This window comes from Tenrec ecaudatus, unplaced genomic scaffold (genome assembly GCF_050624435.1).
Source record: "Tenrec ecaudatus isolate mTenEca1 unplaced genomic scaffold, mTenEca1.hap1 Scaffold_475, whole genome shotgun sequence".
In the NCBI taxonomy this organism is placed as follows: Eukaryota; Metazoa; Chordata; class Mammalia; order Afrosoricida; family Tenrecidae; genus Tenrec; species Tenrec ecaudatus.
This window is the reverse complement of record NW_027459384.1, coordinates 24,342-41,303: the sequence shown is the minus strand read 5'-3', so window position 1 is coordinate 41,303 and position 16,962 is coordinate 24,342.

The following is a 16,962-nucleotide window of genomic DNA, read 5'->3' as shown; positions in this document are numbered from 1 at the left end:
AGAAGAAGAAGAAGAAGAAGAAGAAGAAGAAGAAGAAGAAAAAGAAGAGGATTGCTGTAAAGCTTTAGAAAGGAAATAGTAGAGTAAGGTAAAAAGTTGTGAAAAGAGGAAAACAATTATATTCCATGAAATAAGTGCTAAAAAGTGGTGAGGTGGAAAACTGGAAAGACCAGGGGTAGAGTGTAGGGATGGCCTCATTGGAATGGACAATGATTTCTCTTCACTACAGTTTGCTGGGTCATTCATGTCTGTGCCCTCAGGTTTCAATCCATTAATTTCAAAGGGAAACTGTTTTCAAATCTCTCTTGAGTGGTTCACCTGCCTTTGCTTTATGAAGCATTTTATGTTGTGTGACCATTGGCTTATATAGAAATACATCCTTTCCAGCCTCTTCCCTAATATCTGGTTGATTTACATTTAGAAAAATCAAAACACAGTGAGTCTATTCTGAGACGTTTCCAGAGGAGAGCGCCTGAGTGATTCAGACATGATAGTGTGTAGATGCTTCTCTTGATCACATGGCTCATTGTGATTGTCCTTGTTTCCTTGGGTCTATCTCAGTTGCAGGTATAGAGGCTGGACCCCAAACACCCAACTCACTGCTGTCCAGTCACATAAGAATATTAGAAACCCTATAAGGCTCTGGTTCTCAACCTATGGTTCGAGACCACTTGCTGGGGGGGGGGGGCAGGGGGATGAGCAAACGACATTTGAGGTATTTACTCGTGCCAACATGGCTGGTAAACACATGTGGGGTTAAATGAGGGCCTGAAGGATAAATGGCTCGATGATCCTCACCTTTCTAGTTCTTGGGTCTCTTGCTTTGCGATAGTCGGACTAGGGTGCAGCTGCCTTGGCCAGTTCCCTGTTTCAGCTGTCAAGGCTCACTTCCTGCAAGACATCCCCAAGGAGAAGCCACATAGACCTACTGCAGTGCAGCCCTGGGTGCTGGAGCAGCCGTGTGGAGACCCCCGCCAGCTCTGAGATGCTTACAGGTTCACTGATTTGGCTTTCCTCCTTCAGTCAGTGTTATTGCCTGTCTTTTGTGAGATATAGGAGGACTTTATGGATTGGTGTCAGACATATGGGTTAATCTTGGACTTGTGAGCTTGGGTAGCACTGGATTGGGATGTTTTCTTGCTGTGCACTTAACCTTTATATAAAACTCTCTCTTATACATGAATTTCTGTAGATTTGTTTCTCTAAAGTGCCCAGACTAGCACAACCCTTTCACAGTGATCACCTAAGATCATCAGTAAACACATTTTCCAATGGTCTTAGAAATCAAGACACCACTCCTCCATCCATCTCCAGGTGGGTATGCACTCGTGCAGATACACCCACATATGGGTAACTGGTGTGATGACATCATCGCGCCTACCCCATACAAATACAAGTGTATGTGAAAGGGTTGGCACCATAATGTGCTTAAGCGGACAAGTAACACATGTGCAGAGAGCAGCTACTCTGTAGAAATCAGTTGCTTTGTTGAAAGCAGTTAGCTACTCTGCTAAAAGCAGCTACTGTGTTGAAAGCAGTAGTATTGGAGGTAAAACGACACTTCATGAATTATAATTATTGGGTAAATGTAAAATCCTGTACCGTGAAATCATCAACTACTGCAAAAATATGGGATATCTGTACCATGGCAACTTAATCCTGATGCTGATTGGTCTTGTTAAATTCAGCTATGGTTGATATGAATACTACTCCCTTGTGAGAGTAACAGGTATGTAAAAAAACACAAACAAACCAAAACCACAGAATGGTAAATCACAGGAAACTTTAACGAACTCTATTGACTGAACTGTGCCATGTATCACCTTTTGTATTATTAAAGCGATTGTTTTATATTATTTTCATTAGAAAACCATGCCATGACAATGAATCATGTAGAGAAGAATGTTAACAAAATAAAATATAGCGAGGATTTTTTACAGTATGTATTTATCTCAATATTTACAGCAGGAATTGAGGAATCACAATGTGTTATTTGTTGTGAAGTTCTATCAGCTGAATATATGAAGCCAAAGAAACTATAACGCCATTTTGTTAGGTTTGCCAACAATTATACCAACTATTTTAGAAGCAAAGCTCATGGACTCAAGAAAGCCAGACTTGACACTGGTGGCAAAACCACAAACCAAACGTTAACAGCCAATGAAGCTTCATACTTGGTGGCACTCAGAGTTGCCAGAGCTATGAAACCTCACACCATTGCTGAGGATTTATTGTTGCAAGTGACCAAAGTCATTGTTTGAGTTATGATTGGACACAAACTTGTTATGAAATTGAGTCAATTTCCTTATCTAATGATACTGTCCGCAGAAGAATAGGTGACAAGTTTGCTGATATCCTTTATCAGGTCATCCCGGAAATTAAATCTGCTCCACTTCCAATATTTAGCATCCAGTCACTTCCAATATTTAGCATCCAGTTTGATGAATCTACAGACATTGCAACCTGGTCCCAGTTACTGGTTTACCTGAGGTATATTAATGATGGCAACTTTAAAGAAGAGTTTCTTTTTTGCAAACCTCTTGAAACAACAACTACTGCAGATGATGTATTTGACACAGTAGGTTCATTTCTGAAAGAGCATAAGATCTCTTGGGAAAAGTTTATGGAGTTTACTCAGATGGTGCTCCAGCTATGCTAGGATGCCTACCTGCATTTCAACGTTTGGTACTGAATGAGTCACTAAAAGTCAACGGACTTCACTGTATGATTCATCGGCAAATATTAGCAATGAGATGCTTCCACAAGAGTTACAAGAAATAATGAATAGTGTCATAAGTTCTGTCAATTTTGTAAAGGCGAGCACTTTAAACAGTTGACTGCAACTGCAGAACGAGATGGATGAGCACAATAATGCTCTGCTATTTAACACGGAAGTAAGATGGTTGTTAAGAGTAAACGTTTTAAAACGTGTTTTTGAGCTTTGTGATGAACTCAAAGCATTTTAAAATCAGAAGGCAACAACGCAGTTCAAAGCACTTTTCAGCGATCAAAGTAAACTACAGAAAATAGCTTACTTGGTTGACACATTTTCCATCTTGAATGAGTTAAATTGATCACTGTGAGGAACAAATGCAACATGACTTGATTTTCTGAAAAGATCTGATCATTCCAAATGAAACTTTAGCTTTGGCACAAAAAAAAGGATGAAAATAAAATTTATATGTTGTATCTGCTTTTTTTGAGGAACATGACATTGAACCATACAAAAGAATGACGATGGTCATTCCTATGAAAGAACACTTGCACATGCTTGCAGATAAAATTTCATTGTACTTTCCAAATCTACCTGACATTCCATTTGCACTTGCTAGACACCCATTCACAGTCAAAGATGAAGATGCTCCGGAGACAGTTCAAGAAGTGTTCATTGAACTCATTAACAGTGAGTCAGCACAAACTGATTTCGCTACAATGCCAGTTACAAAATTCTGGATCAAGTGTTGGCAGTCATATACCTATCTGAGACCATCTTCTTCCATTTCCAACAACATATCTGTGAAACAGGGCTTTCCAGCTTTTTGGTTATCAAGTCTAAATACCAAAGTAGACTTCGTTGTGCTCTTGCAAAGACTGAGAACTTCTGATCTGGTGAGAAGGAAGGTTTCTCAGCATTTGCACGCACGCTGGCTTTTTATGCATACAGTCGCAAAATGTAGCAATGCAGTTTATTATCATTATATTAAAGACTGTTAACCATGCTACACCATGCTTCAAGACAAAATTTCATTTATTTGTAATCAAAAATAAATATTTCACAATACATAATTACATATTGTTTTTGTGATTAATCACCATGCTTTCATTATGTTCAATTTGTAACAAAGAAAATGCATCCTGCATATCAGATATTTATATTACAATTCTTAACAGTAGCAAAATTACATTCATGAAGTAGCAAAGAAAATAATTTTATGGTGTGGGTTCTCCACAACATAACATGAGGAACTGTATGAAAGGGTCATGGCATTTGAAAGGCTGAGAACCACTACTATTGGACAAGGGCTAACTGGCCGTTTTGGATTTCTGAGATCATAAAACTTTTCAGGATCATCTTACTCCGAAAGAGTAGCTGGCAGTTTTTAACTGAGGACCATGCAGCTAGTAGCCCATTGTATAATCCACTACACCATCAGAGCTTCTAGGTATAGAATCTCTTCCCTTTCTTTTTCAACTTTTCAGAAAGATGCTGGGATCTGAATCAGAATTGCATTATAATTATAGATCACTTGTGGTGTGTTTGATATTTTCACAAAGTAAAATTCCCTATTAAAGAGTATGGCTAATTTTTCACTTTATGTCTTATGGTATCCTGTAGTACTGTTTTTAAGGTTTTCTTTGTACAGATGTTTGTTTTTCTGCCCAGGTTTTTTCCATTTTATCTTATAGGTGGCTCTTGTAAATGGTATTATTTTCTTGAATTCCTTTCCAGAGCGTTCTCTGTTGGTACACGGAATCCAAATGGACTTTTCTATATTGACCTATGGCCTGTGAAATTGCTGAACATTTCATTTGGATGCAATGATTTTCTTGTAGGGCCTTGGATTGTCCATGTTTAGAGTGATACCATCTCCAATTACAGTTTTACATCTTTGCTACCATTGTCAGCTTTTATTAGACACTTGTTGATCAATAACTGCCATAAAGACTTGCAGCATATTATTAAATAAAAGTGGTATTAAATGGTATCCTTATCAGGTGCCAATATGTAAAGGGAAAAATTTAATTAACTATGCATCAAGCAAAATGTTTGTCATTGGCATTGCATTTTGCTGTTTAAGTCAAATTAAATCATGTCACTCTCATAGAAATGTTAGAGAAAAAAAAGAATGAAACACATATGGGTCCTGCTTCCTTCTCACAGTTGTCAAGTTTGAGCTTAGTTGCAGTTACTGTGATGTTCTATGTTGTTGAAGTTCATCCTTTTTTCAATGATATTTTGCTTTATCAAGCATGATGTCCTTTAATGGACAGATCTCTCAACAAATTTCTAATATACTTAAAATGAAATTTTCATAGTATCCATTTATGACAAGCATTATAATTGTACAACTTCTAAGCTACAATTGACAGTGCATCAAACTATCAAGTTCTTCACTAGCACTATAATTAAAATGCATCATTTTACTTTTAAACAGCCTCATTCATTTTTCAACTTTCAGTGGCATATGAGACAATTAAAAATAAAATAGCTTGGATCTGGTAAATATTAGTTCTCAAATAGACACTGCTTTTTAAATGTTTAAAGAGGTCCTGGGAAACAAATATGCCCAGGGAAACACATCACTTGTCTATGGCTTCTGTGTATATTGATTGAGGTCCAAGTGAAATGAAATCCTTGACAACTTCAATGATATCTCCATTTTTCATGGTAATTTGTATTGGTCCTATAGTGAGGATTTTGGTTTTCTTTCATCGAGCTGTATTCTGTAGTTAAGGCACCAGTCTCTGATCTTCATCAGTACGTTTTTCAAGTCAGACTACCTTATGGCATGCAGTATTAAGGCATCTTCACACTACAGGGAATTAATAAGGCTTTCACAAATATTATTTCCGTGCTCTTCTATATTTAGGACAACTTCTTAGATTACTTTCTTTTTTTAACATTTTATTACTCATACAACTCTTATCACAATTCATACGTATACATACATCAATTGTATAAAGCACATCTGTACATTCTTTGTCCTCATCATTTTCAAAGCATTTGCTCTCCATTTAAGCCCTTTGCATCAGATCCTCTTTTTTCCCCTCCCTCCCTGCTACCCCTACCTCATGAGCCCTTAATAATTTTTAAATTATTATTTTGTCATATCTTGCCCTATCCAGCGTCTCCCTTCACCCCTTTTCTGTTGTCCCTCAGGGAGGAGGTCACATGTAGATCCTTGTAATCGGTTTCCCCTTTCCAGCCCACTCACCCTCTACCCTCCCAGTATCGCACCTCACACTCCTGGTCCTGAAGGTATCATCCACCCTGGATTCCCTGTGCCTCCAGCTCCTATATGCACCAGTGTACAACCTCTGCTCTATCAAGGTAGATTTCAGATCATGATAGTTGGGGGGTGGGGTGGAGGAAGCATTTAGGAACTGGAGGAAAGTTGTATACTTCATTGGTGCTACATCGCACCCTGACTGACTCATCTCCTCCCCTAGACTCCTCTGTGAGGGGATCTCCAGTGGCCGACAAATGGGCTTTGGGTCTCCACTCTACACTTCCTCCTTCATTCACGATGTTAAGTTTTTGGGTTTTTTTTATGATGATGCCTTATTCCTGATACCTTTGGCACCTCGTGATCACACAAGCTGGTGTGCTTCTTCCGTGTGGGCTTTATTGCTTCTGAGCTAGATGGCCGCTTGCTCACCTTCAAGGCTTTAAGACCCCAGACACTATCTCTTTTGATAGCCGGGCATCATCAGATTCCTTCGCCACGTTTGCTTATGCACCCGTTTGTCCTCGACAATCGTATCATGGAGCTGTGCAGCCAATGATATGATTTTTTGCTCTTTGATACCTGAAAACTGATCCCTTCGGGACCACGTGATCACACAAGCTGATGTGCTCTTCCATGTGGGCTTTGTTGCTTCTGAGCTAGATGGCCACTTGTGCACTTTCAAGGCTTTAAGACCCCAGACGCTATCTCTTTTGATAGCCGGGCACCATCAACTTTCTTCATATTTACTTGTTCAAATGCTTTGGCTTCAGCAATTGTGTCGGGAGGGTGAGGATCATAGAATGACAATTTAATAGAAGAAACTATTCATGTATTGAGGGAGTGCTTCAGTAGAGGCCCAAGGTCCTTCTGCCACCTTAATACTAAACCTATAAATATAGACACATAGATCTATTTCCCCATCCTCATATATATATTTGCATGTACATGTCTTTGTCTAGACCTCTACAAATGCACTTTGCCTCCTAGTTCTTTCCTCTATTTCCCTTGACTTTCCTCCTGCCCCACTATCATGCTCCATCCCCACCTGGCTTACAGCTATACCTCTTCTTTAAGTAACCTTGCCCTTATCATTCCCTACCAGGCCAGCCACTCCCCACCTCGCCACCAATTTGAATCCCATGTTGCTCCCTTGTCCCTGGGTTTGTTAACACCACTTCTTTACGGCCAATCTCCCCCTATCCCAGGTACCCCCAGAACTGTCGGTCCCTTTGTTTTTCCTCCAGATAGTTCATCCAGCCTGTCTCATGTAGACAAACCTGTGGAGATAATAACATGCACAAAAATAAGACAGAGGAAAACAAAGCAACAGTATACAGCCAGACAACAAAACAACAAAAAAACCACTGACAAAGAACAAAACAAAACACATCAAGATAGAAAAGCTTGTAGTTAGTTCAAGGTTCGTTTGTTGGCCTTTAGGAGTGTTTTCCAGTCCAGTCTATATGGGCACCACGCCCTGGCCCCAAATCCACTTTCAGCATTCCCTGGGGACCTTGCCACTCCATTCCCTTGCTGTTCCGCTGAACTCTCCCAGTGATTTGCCTCAGTGTGGTCGGATCAGGTCAGGTGCAATCCGCACACTGTGTCTCTGATGCTTTCTCCGGTAGCGCCATTGGTCACTGAGGGGTATCATGTCTTATAGTGGGGGCCATGTTGTCCTCTCTGTGGACTGGCTGCTCTAATCAGGAACATCATCCTCACGGCCTGGTGGGCAAGTCTGTGCTCCACTCTCTCCTCCTCCCCTTCATCTGCGCCCGTGTGCTCTGATCCGATATATCCTTCTGCCCGAGCTGTAGAATCAATGTCGTCCTTTGAAACAAATTCTTCTTGGGGGAGGGGCAGGAATCCACTTAATTTTTGGTGTTGGGGCCAGCCTCCCAGACCTCTTCACTGGTTCCCTACTCCACTCCGGAATGCTGCATTCACACCTCGCGGCACTGGGTGGAAGTCTGGTCCCACTTTCCCTGTGGAGATATAAACAATACCCTCCCCTTGGGTGGGTTAGTGCCCCATGCCCCAGCTCACCTTTTCTTCCTTATATTCATCCTTTTATTTTTCTTTCCCCACCTCCTCCCCAGTTGTCTACTATGTGCATCCCTGGTTTTGATCTGGTCTCTGCCATACTACACAGTCTTCAACCCAAAAATGTTAGTATATAGTAACTTTTTCCCCTATGCCACATTAGCATTTTTTTTAATATTTGCCTCAGCAGGATCATGTTTTACTTTTCCTTTTGTACCTGACTTACTTCACTTAGCATGATTTCCTCCAGTTCCTCCCAAGCCGGTATGTGCATCATAGTTGAGTTTCTTTCCCTGTGATCTATCTTTCTCAGAGTGGTGTGTTGAAGTCACCTACTATAATTGTCGGGTCTGTGATTTTTTCTTAATCTTTTGGAGTGTTTGGTTGACATATTCAGCTGGTCTCTCATTCAGGGAATATATGTTTACAATGCTTAGTGGTTCATTGTCTATGATTCCCTTGAGCATTAGATAGTATCCTTCCTTATCTCTTTTTATGGTTTGTACTTTGAGGTCAATTTATTCCGAGATTAGGATTGCAACCCCTGCTTTTTTTGTATTGCTGTGTACTTGGTAGGTCCTTCTCCAGCCTTTGATTCTCAGCCTATTTTTGTCTGTAGCCTTGAGATGTGTCTCCTGTAGGCAGCAAATGGATGGGTTGTGTTTTCTAAGCCATTCTGCTAGTCTCAGTCTTTTAATGCCTGAGTTCAGGCCACTGATTTCAGGGTTATTATCTCCATCTGTGGACTCTGTGATGCCATTTTATACCTTTTGTGTTGGGAGTTTTCCTACTTTCCTTTCTCATTAGTGTGTGTTTTTTGTGTGTATCATTCTTGACTTCTTTCCATCCTTAAACCAATGCTATCTTGGGGTCTCTTTTCTCCTTGTTGTGCTCTGGGTGAAGTTGTTCTATGTATTGGTCTCTTATTTGTGCTTGGTGAGTGTTGTTCATCTGCCCATACTGAGTCGGCGAGGATCTTTTGTAAGGCTGGGTTTGTTGTAATGTAATTTTTGAGTTTTTCCTTGTCTGGGAAGACTTTTACTTCTCCATCGATCTTGATCGATAATTTGGCTGGGTAGATATTCTTGGATTTGCGTTGTTTTCCTTCAATTTTTGGAGTAATGTTACTCCACTCTCTCCTTTTTTTCATAGTTTCTGCTGATAGGTCTGAGCATATCCTTATGTGGGAACCTTTATATGTGACTGCTTGTTTTTCCCTGGCTGCTGTCATGATTTTCTCCTTTTCCTCAAAGTTGGATAGTTTAACTATTATGTGCCTTGGTGATTTCATCTTGGGGTCCTGTCATGCTGGTGTTCTTTCAGCCTCCTGGATGGTTGCCTGGTTTTCATTCATTAGGCTGGGCAAGTTTTCCTCCAAGAATTCTCTCGCTATTGTAGCAGATGATTCTTTGTTGTGTCTTCCTCCGGTAGGCCAATAATTCTAATGTTCTGCTTCATAGCATCAGACATAGCTCTTAGGTTTTCTTCAGCTTCTCTGATGCTCTTGTTAGATTTTTGTTCACGTTTATTAAAGTCTGCTTGGCTGTCCTCCAAGACATGATAGGGTTCTCTGATTCCTCCAATCAATTTTCAAGGAACATGATTGTGCTATTGTTTTTCATTATCTCCTCGCTAAGCTCCTGTATCGTTTCATCCTTTTTCTGTATTGTTTCCCTCATATCCTGCATGGCTCCAAGCAGCATTCTGAGTTTCTTTGAGTGGCATCTCAATGTCTGCTTCTTCTATGTATGTTGTTATGTTCAGGTCATCTTCTGCCTTTGTCTTTTTTTCTCCTGTTTTTTTCGTTGAAGTCGTTAGGGGTGATGGCTTTTTGCGTTGAGTTATTTTAGAGGGACCAGGTGCCATTTTCTAGTCTCTCTCTGGAAGACTTACAGGAATGCTTCTTCGAACTGCCTACAGCTGATTTTGCTATGGTATTAACCTACCACTTTATCTTCCTGTGGCTTCCCTATCAGGGGAGTACCCCAGATGGCAGGTCGGCTGCCTGCCCCAGTGTTGCACAGGCTGGGCTGATGTTCCTGTTATTGGTTTGAATGTTGAAAAGTGTTGGCTGAGCTGCCTTATGTCCCCAGGTACTCAGGCAGGAACTCCCTGGTGAGAAGTCTGAGGAGTATCCCCTAGAGAGCAAGCAGGCCTTTCCCTAGCCTTTGGCTATCTAAGCAGGGTGGAGCTCACCTAGCTGGGTGTGGCCAAGGCGCAAATGCCCTAGGGCAATGGGAGTGCCCCATATGTCTGCAATGGAGCATGAGAGAGCAGGGTAGGAATAAAGAGCAGGGGGAGAAAAATTAAAATGTTAGACTAGACTCTGCAGGGGTATAGGGAAGTGAGGGAAGCAAAAGCAACTATGTAGCTGAGTCCCACTCCCTGCCTGTGGAGCTACAAGGGCTTACTCCCTGCCCCAAGCCCCAGCTGCTATCCACAGCTGAGCCCCAAGAGTCACAAGAAAGCTGCTGAGCAGCCCCCAAAGAAGTGGGGGGACACAGAGCAGAGATGTTAACAGATGCAGCAGTGTAGCTGAACCCTGATCCCTGCCTGTTGGGCTGTGGGGTGTTGGGTTTAGTCCCTGCTCAGACCACAAGCTGTGGCCATGACATGAAAAAGCTCCTGTGCAGCCCTCCACGGCTGTGTTGGAATAGAGAGCAGAGATATAAACAGAAGCAACAATGTAGCTGAACCCTGATCCCTGCTGGTGGAGCTGCCAGGGTCCTGTCCCTGCCCTGAGGCAGGCAGGGGAAAACTGTGGCTGTGTTTAGACCAAGCCCTGCTACAGGCTCCAAATGGCCCCGGCTCCCGCAGATACATTGGCTGGGCTCCAAATGGTCCGGGCTCCAGCAGTTACAGTGGCTGGGCTAAGGTCAAGCCCCCGGCGGCTTCCAGTGATGTAAGCCAAAACCCACAGCCCTTCAAAACCCAGTGGATATGCGCCTACTTATCTTTATGATGCACCTCCTGAGATCCAGCAGCGTTGAATTTCCCTCTAAGCAACTCTCCTGGGCTGGATTCTGCAGAGTCCCCCTGGCATGTGTCACTACGTTGCCATCGTCCTGTGGGCTCGAACTGATAGTCCTTAAATTGGGGATAGGATTTAGTGCAAGCCCCAAACCCATTCCTTGATCTATTACTTTATTACCTTTTATTTGATAAAATTAAAATTATTTAACTTGGCAACCACTGTATAGGTCATATTGTTCCATAGTTCAATTCTGTCCAAACGAATTGTGCAATTTCTTGCATACTCATACATGTTTTCCAAATGATAGGGTTCCTTCCTAGACTTCTTGAAATCATCTCCCTTTTTTCTCCTCCACCCTACAAGCACCCTAAAACCTTGTTATGCTTTCTTTCCCTGTGGGCACAACATCCCTAGGTTTCATTTTCTGAAAAATAACCAAACAAATAACACTGCTTCAAGATGGTGAGCTCCAATGGCGGCACACCTGTGAGAAACAGCCTAATGTAGATGAGTATAAGCAGACTGCAACAGAACAGCCACACAGTTGCCAGGATAATACGTCTTAACACAGCACACTTGCTGTACCAAGACTTGTTTGTTAGACAACCAATAGTAGACAGCTCTTGGTACAGCTATTTTCTTCAACCCCAGACACCATGTGTTTTCCAGCTTAATTCCTCAGGTTACAGTGAGTCTGGGGTAGAATCCAGTTCCCCCAGTGGAGTTCCCATTTGGGGATCCCACAGAAGCAGCTCTGCAGCATGACTTGTACTCTGAGAGTCAGGATTCAGTTTCCCACTGTTCTGTGACATCTGACCTGGCTTCGCAGGTAACCCCAGAGTCCTAAGTCAGCTCTGCTCTCCGAGTGCAAGTCATGAAATACCCTCCCTACCTGTTGATCCGAAGAGCACCTGCAGTCTCTCCTTACTCCACTTGGCTGTCAGCTCTCCTTTCCCACACCCGTGCAGACACGCACTTACGTTCACCCAAAATTGACTGTTCCATCTCCCCTCTTCAGTCCTGCCCACGCCCTACCATCACTAAGCCTCACCCCTTTGAGAGGGCCACCACCCTCTCCAGGGGACCTCACCCCAGATCCATATTGCTACTACTCAGCATCCTGCCCCCTTTCCCCCACCAATGGATCCCAGCTATCAGGAGATCAGGAAGTGTCCTCTGGCCAAATGACCTCCACTATACTTACCTTGACCAGAGGATTTGTGGTTCATGGCACTGGTCCAGCTCTTTCCCAGGCGATCTAGCTCCTAGCCAGAGGGCCTGATGACGTGCAAACTTGAGCTTGTGCCCTTTCTGCGACTTTTTCCAAGTGGAGTGAACTTAAATAGCATTTGTCCTTTTGTGCTTGACTAACTTCACTAAGCATGTCTTCCAGATCCTTCCACGACTTGAAGTGTTTCAATGCTGCTTTTTAGGGATTCATATTATTTGTGTGTTTACATCAGTTGTTTTTTTTGTTTTTTTAATGTATCCACTTTTCTCTTGATGGGAATTTAGGCTGTTTCCAGCTTCGTGCTATTGTGAACTGTGCTGCAATGATCATGGGGGAACACATGTCTGTTCGTCATCTCTTTCTTATTTCTTTGGGGTATATGCCCAGTAATGGTATTGGTGAGTCAGATGGTAGTTCAATTTCCATATGTTTTAGGTATCGCCATATCTCCTTCTATAGTGGCTGTACATATTTACATGACTACTAGCAGTTGTACAAAAGTCCTTATCCCACCAGACCCTGTCCACCCTTTATTGTTCTGTTATGTTTTGTTTTTAAATTGGGATACATTACTGGGCTTTAGTTGGTATCACATTGTTGTTTTGATTTCCAATTCCTGAATGACTACAGACCTAGAACATTTCCACATGTGTTTATTAGCCATTTATCTATCATCTTGTATGAATTGTTTGTTCAGGTCTTTAGCCCATCTTATCAAAAGTTTTTTTCTTGCTATAACCTTGTAAAATTCTGTGGATCTTAATCATTAGTCTTTTATATGATGTGTCATTACTAAATATCCTTTTCCAGTCTGTGGGCTCTCTTTTTACTCTTTTATTAAATAAACTCTATTGATTTACACAAGTGTTTTCTTTTTCATAGGTCCCATTCATCTATGTTACCTTCTATGGAGTATGTTTCTTTTGTTAATTCTGCCAACCCATGTATTCCCTGGACTAATGATCCTGCTAGCTCTGGATTTTACATGTAGGTGTTTAATCCACCTGGAGTTATTTTAGTACATAGAATGAGATATTTCATTTCATTCTTCTGCAGGTGGTTATCCAGATTTTCCAGCACCATTTATTGAGGAGGGCACCTGCTTCCCATTTAATGTCTTTTGGGCCAATGTAAAAATCAATTGTATGTGGATGTTTTTATTGTTGGGTTTTCTGTCCTGATTCATTGACCTGAGAATATTGGTCTTTTAAAATAAATTTATATGCTGTTGGATTCTATTGACCAGGGCTTTGTTGAGGATTTGGGCATCTATATTCATGAGAGATACCAGTCTGTATTTCCAGAGGTTATTGTGGTTTGGGGCAAGGGAGGAGTATAACCAATCCACTACAGTCCCTTATGTACCCTGTGAATTATTTTTAGAAGAGTGCACTTTTATTGTGCTTATAACAGTGGTTTCCTAAACAGCTCAGAATTATCTGCTGTTTATGCGTGGTCCTGGGGTGTCAATTTTCTATTACAATGAATGGCCCAGGGAGGAGTGTACATTCAGAAGTGGATCAGGCTACAGTCTGGGCACCAGTTCTGAAAGGTACCTGGCCTGTGCAGGACAAGTGCCGGAAAGCTGGAAATACCAGGTCCTATTTCTACTAGCACGGTGAGGCATTTTGTGATTCCTTTCTCAAAGCAATATAGAAACACCTCCACCGACACCTAGCCCTGCACCTGGCAGATTCCAAGCACTCCTGTTTCCCCAGTGCTGAGACTCTCTCCACGTGGCCTGATCTAATCATCTGCAGGAAGGAGCTGGGCATAGCTAGGGATTATCACCAGTGGGAGCTCTCCTCCCTCTGCAGACCTTGTGGTTCACCATCAAGCCTCCAGTTGTCTCTGCAGGCTTCTGTGGGATGATCCTGAAGTACCAACAGTTCGGCCGGGAGTTGCCACAGCACCTGCAAGGGAAGCAAAGCACAGGAAGGTGCTGTGAACTCCGACGGCATGATTGAGAGCACAGCTGTGCTCTCTGTGGATAAACCAATTTAAAGGACACCTGGTATTATATCCCAGGCCCCAACCCAGCTACCTACCTGCAAATTTGGCAATCCCACAGCAGTGAGCTGTTCACAGGGCCGATCCAACACTTAGCTTTCCTTTTAAATATATTTTTTCACTTGCTTTGCTTCAATTTAAAGGTAGATGTACAAAAATAGCCTTATTCTTCCTTCCAATAGTATCCCCCTCTATTGTAATGTAAGGTCAACTTAACAGCATGAATCTGTTAAACCATTGTCTGCGGTCCCCAGCAAAAGCACAGTTTACCAACAAATACTGCATGCAACAGTACTTTGCACACACAGAGAAGAGATGGAGCTGGCTCATCAGTAACGGGTCTCACTACCCCCAGCCAGCAGTCTCACTTTGCGGCCAGTGCAGGGATGTTGTTTTGTAAGCATCCTTCGTTTGAGCTGCTAAAAGAACAGTGTTCCCTCCTCACCAGCAAAGATGACAAAATAGGGCTGTGCTATGAGGGAGAATCTACTGGAAGGCAGGGAGTTAGTTTTGTCGTCGTCGTTTGTATTCCTTGTAATATATTTAACAATCAGTTTGGGGAATGTTAGCATGTGTTCAACCAAAGGTAGAAGGGGCAGGCTGTAGGACACCAGACCTAAAGAGTATGTTTGAACACAGAAGCCCCTGGAAAGGCAGTGATCCAGCAAGGTCACCACATCCCAGGAGCCAGACTGACATAATTGATCCTAAACACAACTGGTTCAGTCCTGGACTCCAGGGAAGGACAGAAGAGTACACTTGGACTGCCTTCTTCCTCAACTTGCAATTCCTTTTGGGTTCACCTCAGATGTATTTTGCAATTGGGGGTAATTCTCTTGAGTTTTGTTATGTGTCTTTCTGTTTAACAGTATACGAACCCAGAATTGATAAATGTATAGAGGCAGCAAGACAAACAAGGATTTCTTGGAGATACAGTGGGGCAATGGGTGGGGTAAAAGGGAGCCGATATTAAAAAGTTCAAGAAAGATGTTTTCCTCCTGCTTGATGTGATGGAACAGTGGGATGATATGATATCTATGTTACTATGGGTAGACTAGAGAAACAAATTCATAGACACTCACGTCCTTGAGAAATAGCTTTATGTACAAGAGAACTCAAATATCAAGAAAACATCCCAGCCCAGTCCAGATCAATTCCTTAAGTCCAATCTTAGACCATATGTCCGATACGTATTTTTAAAGTCTTCTTCAGACTCACAAAACACATGCAATGATGCCAAATGCAGCAAGAGCACAGGCCAGTGGGTGGGAAGTCTTCTGGATCTGGTGGCATTGTAAGCATCTCAGCGCTCGCATGGGTCCACGTGATTTCTCCAGCTGAGAGCACTCACATAGTTCCACATGTCTTGTCAGCTGCAATGTCTCCCAGGAAGTCAACAGAAAGAGACAGAGAGAGACAGACTCCTACATTCAAGGAGGAATGAAGGAGTTCCCAGAATCCTCAGGAGGCCACTCCAACACAGAGGCCACATTGGCTATGATCTGATTAACTGGCTAGACTCCACCCCTTCACTCTTAATCCTGTGAAATTGACAAATGATTATATGACGACCACAGCTAACTATAAGATGGTTTGGGCAAAAAACAAATAATCAAATAAAATAATAAACATAGACTATTTCATTATGAAATTTTTTATTGTAAATTCAGTTATTGGTTTATATCACAATCCCTTTCCTGTTCAATATTTTAAAGTTTTTGAAATATTGTACTGGCAAGAATTTCTGTCCGTTTGCAGCTATGTGTGCAAAACTTTCTGTCATGTATTGGAACATATTTTTCTCATGAAACATGCAACAAAATACTATTTGCAACATTCTTCTCAGGTGTAGTTCAGTGGCATTAGAGTATTGTTTTCAACAATTAAAAACATCTGCAAAATTTCCCATCAAACATAACAGAAAACCACCCCCAAAATAATTCTGACTAGAAACTTTCCCCTTAACATCAAATAATTAACTAAAACGTTCCAGTTTCAATTATTTTGAATAGAAGCCTGATTTAAATACTTCCCCGTTCCTCTGTAAAGAAGGCAGCCTAAATCCTGTAGAATATCTTTGTCTTTGAGCCAGATTTTCTTTACCAGTATTTTTTGTGGCGTACATCTCAATATCAAAATCTGTATAAAGAGCTATGTCTGTAGATCATACTTCCTTTCACTGTATCCAGCTCACAGTGTTTGCAACTTGTAGCACTCTCTACCTCTAAAGCTTTTCCCACTGAGGGACCAGAGGTAAAAATAACCTCAGGGAGAAAGTTGACTTGCAGGGGTGCTTAGGCCCCACAGGAGCCTGGATACAGACTGCAGTTAGAGCTGCTGTGCTGACCACTATGGTAGCTCCAGTGCCCGTGTTTGGAAATCTGCAGAGACAACTCCAGGTAACACTCCTGACCAACAATCTGAATGCTTATGACCAGAGAAAATGTTACTGTGTGCCCCACAGAAGTTGGAAGACTGTGTAAGCCCAGGAAACACCTCTCCTGTATGTGATGGGTTGCTGTCAGCAGGGGGCTCAGAATACCCATCACCCACAGAGGGTACTAATCCATGGGAAGAAATATGACCTTCTTAAGACTTCTGTGGGTTCCTGTTTCCCCACAAATAACCTTGTTGGTAGGAAACACTTTTTTTCCAATATTAAACATGGACTATAACGCAGTATATTTTATCCTTTCCCAAATATTCTGAAATGTTATAGGGGAAAGGAGTTTTAGGGAGACATATACTTGTTT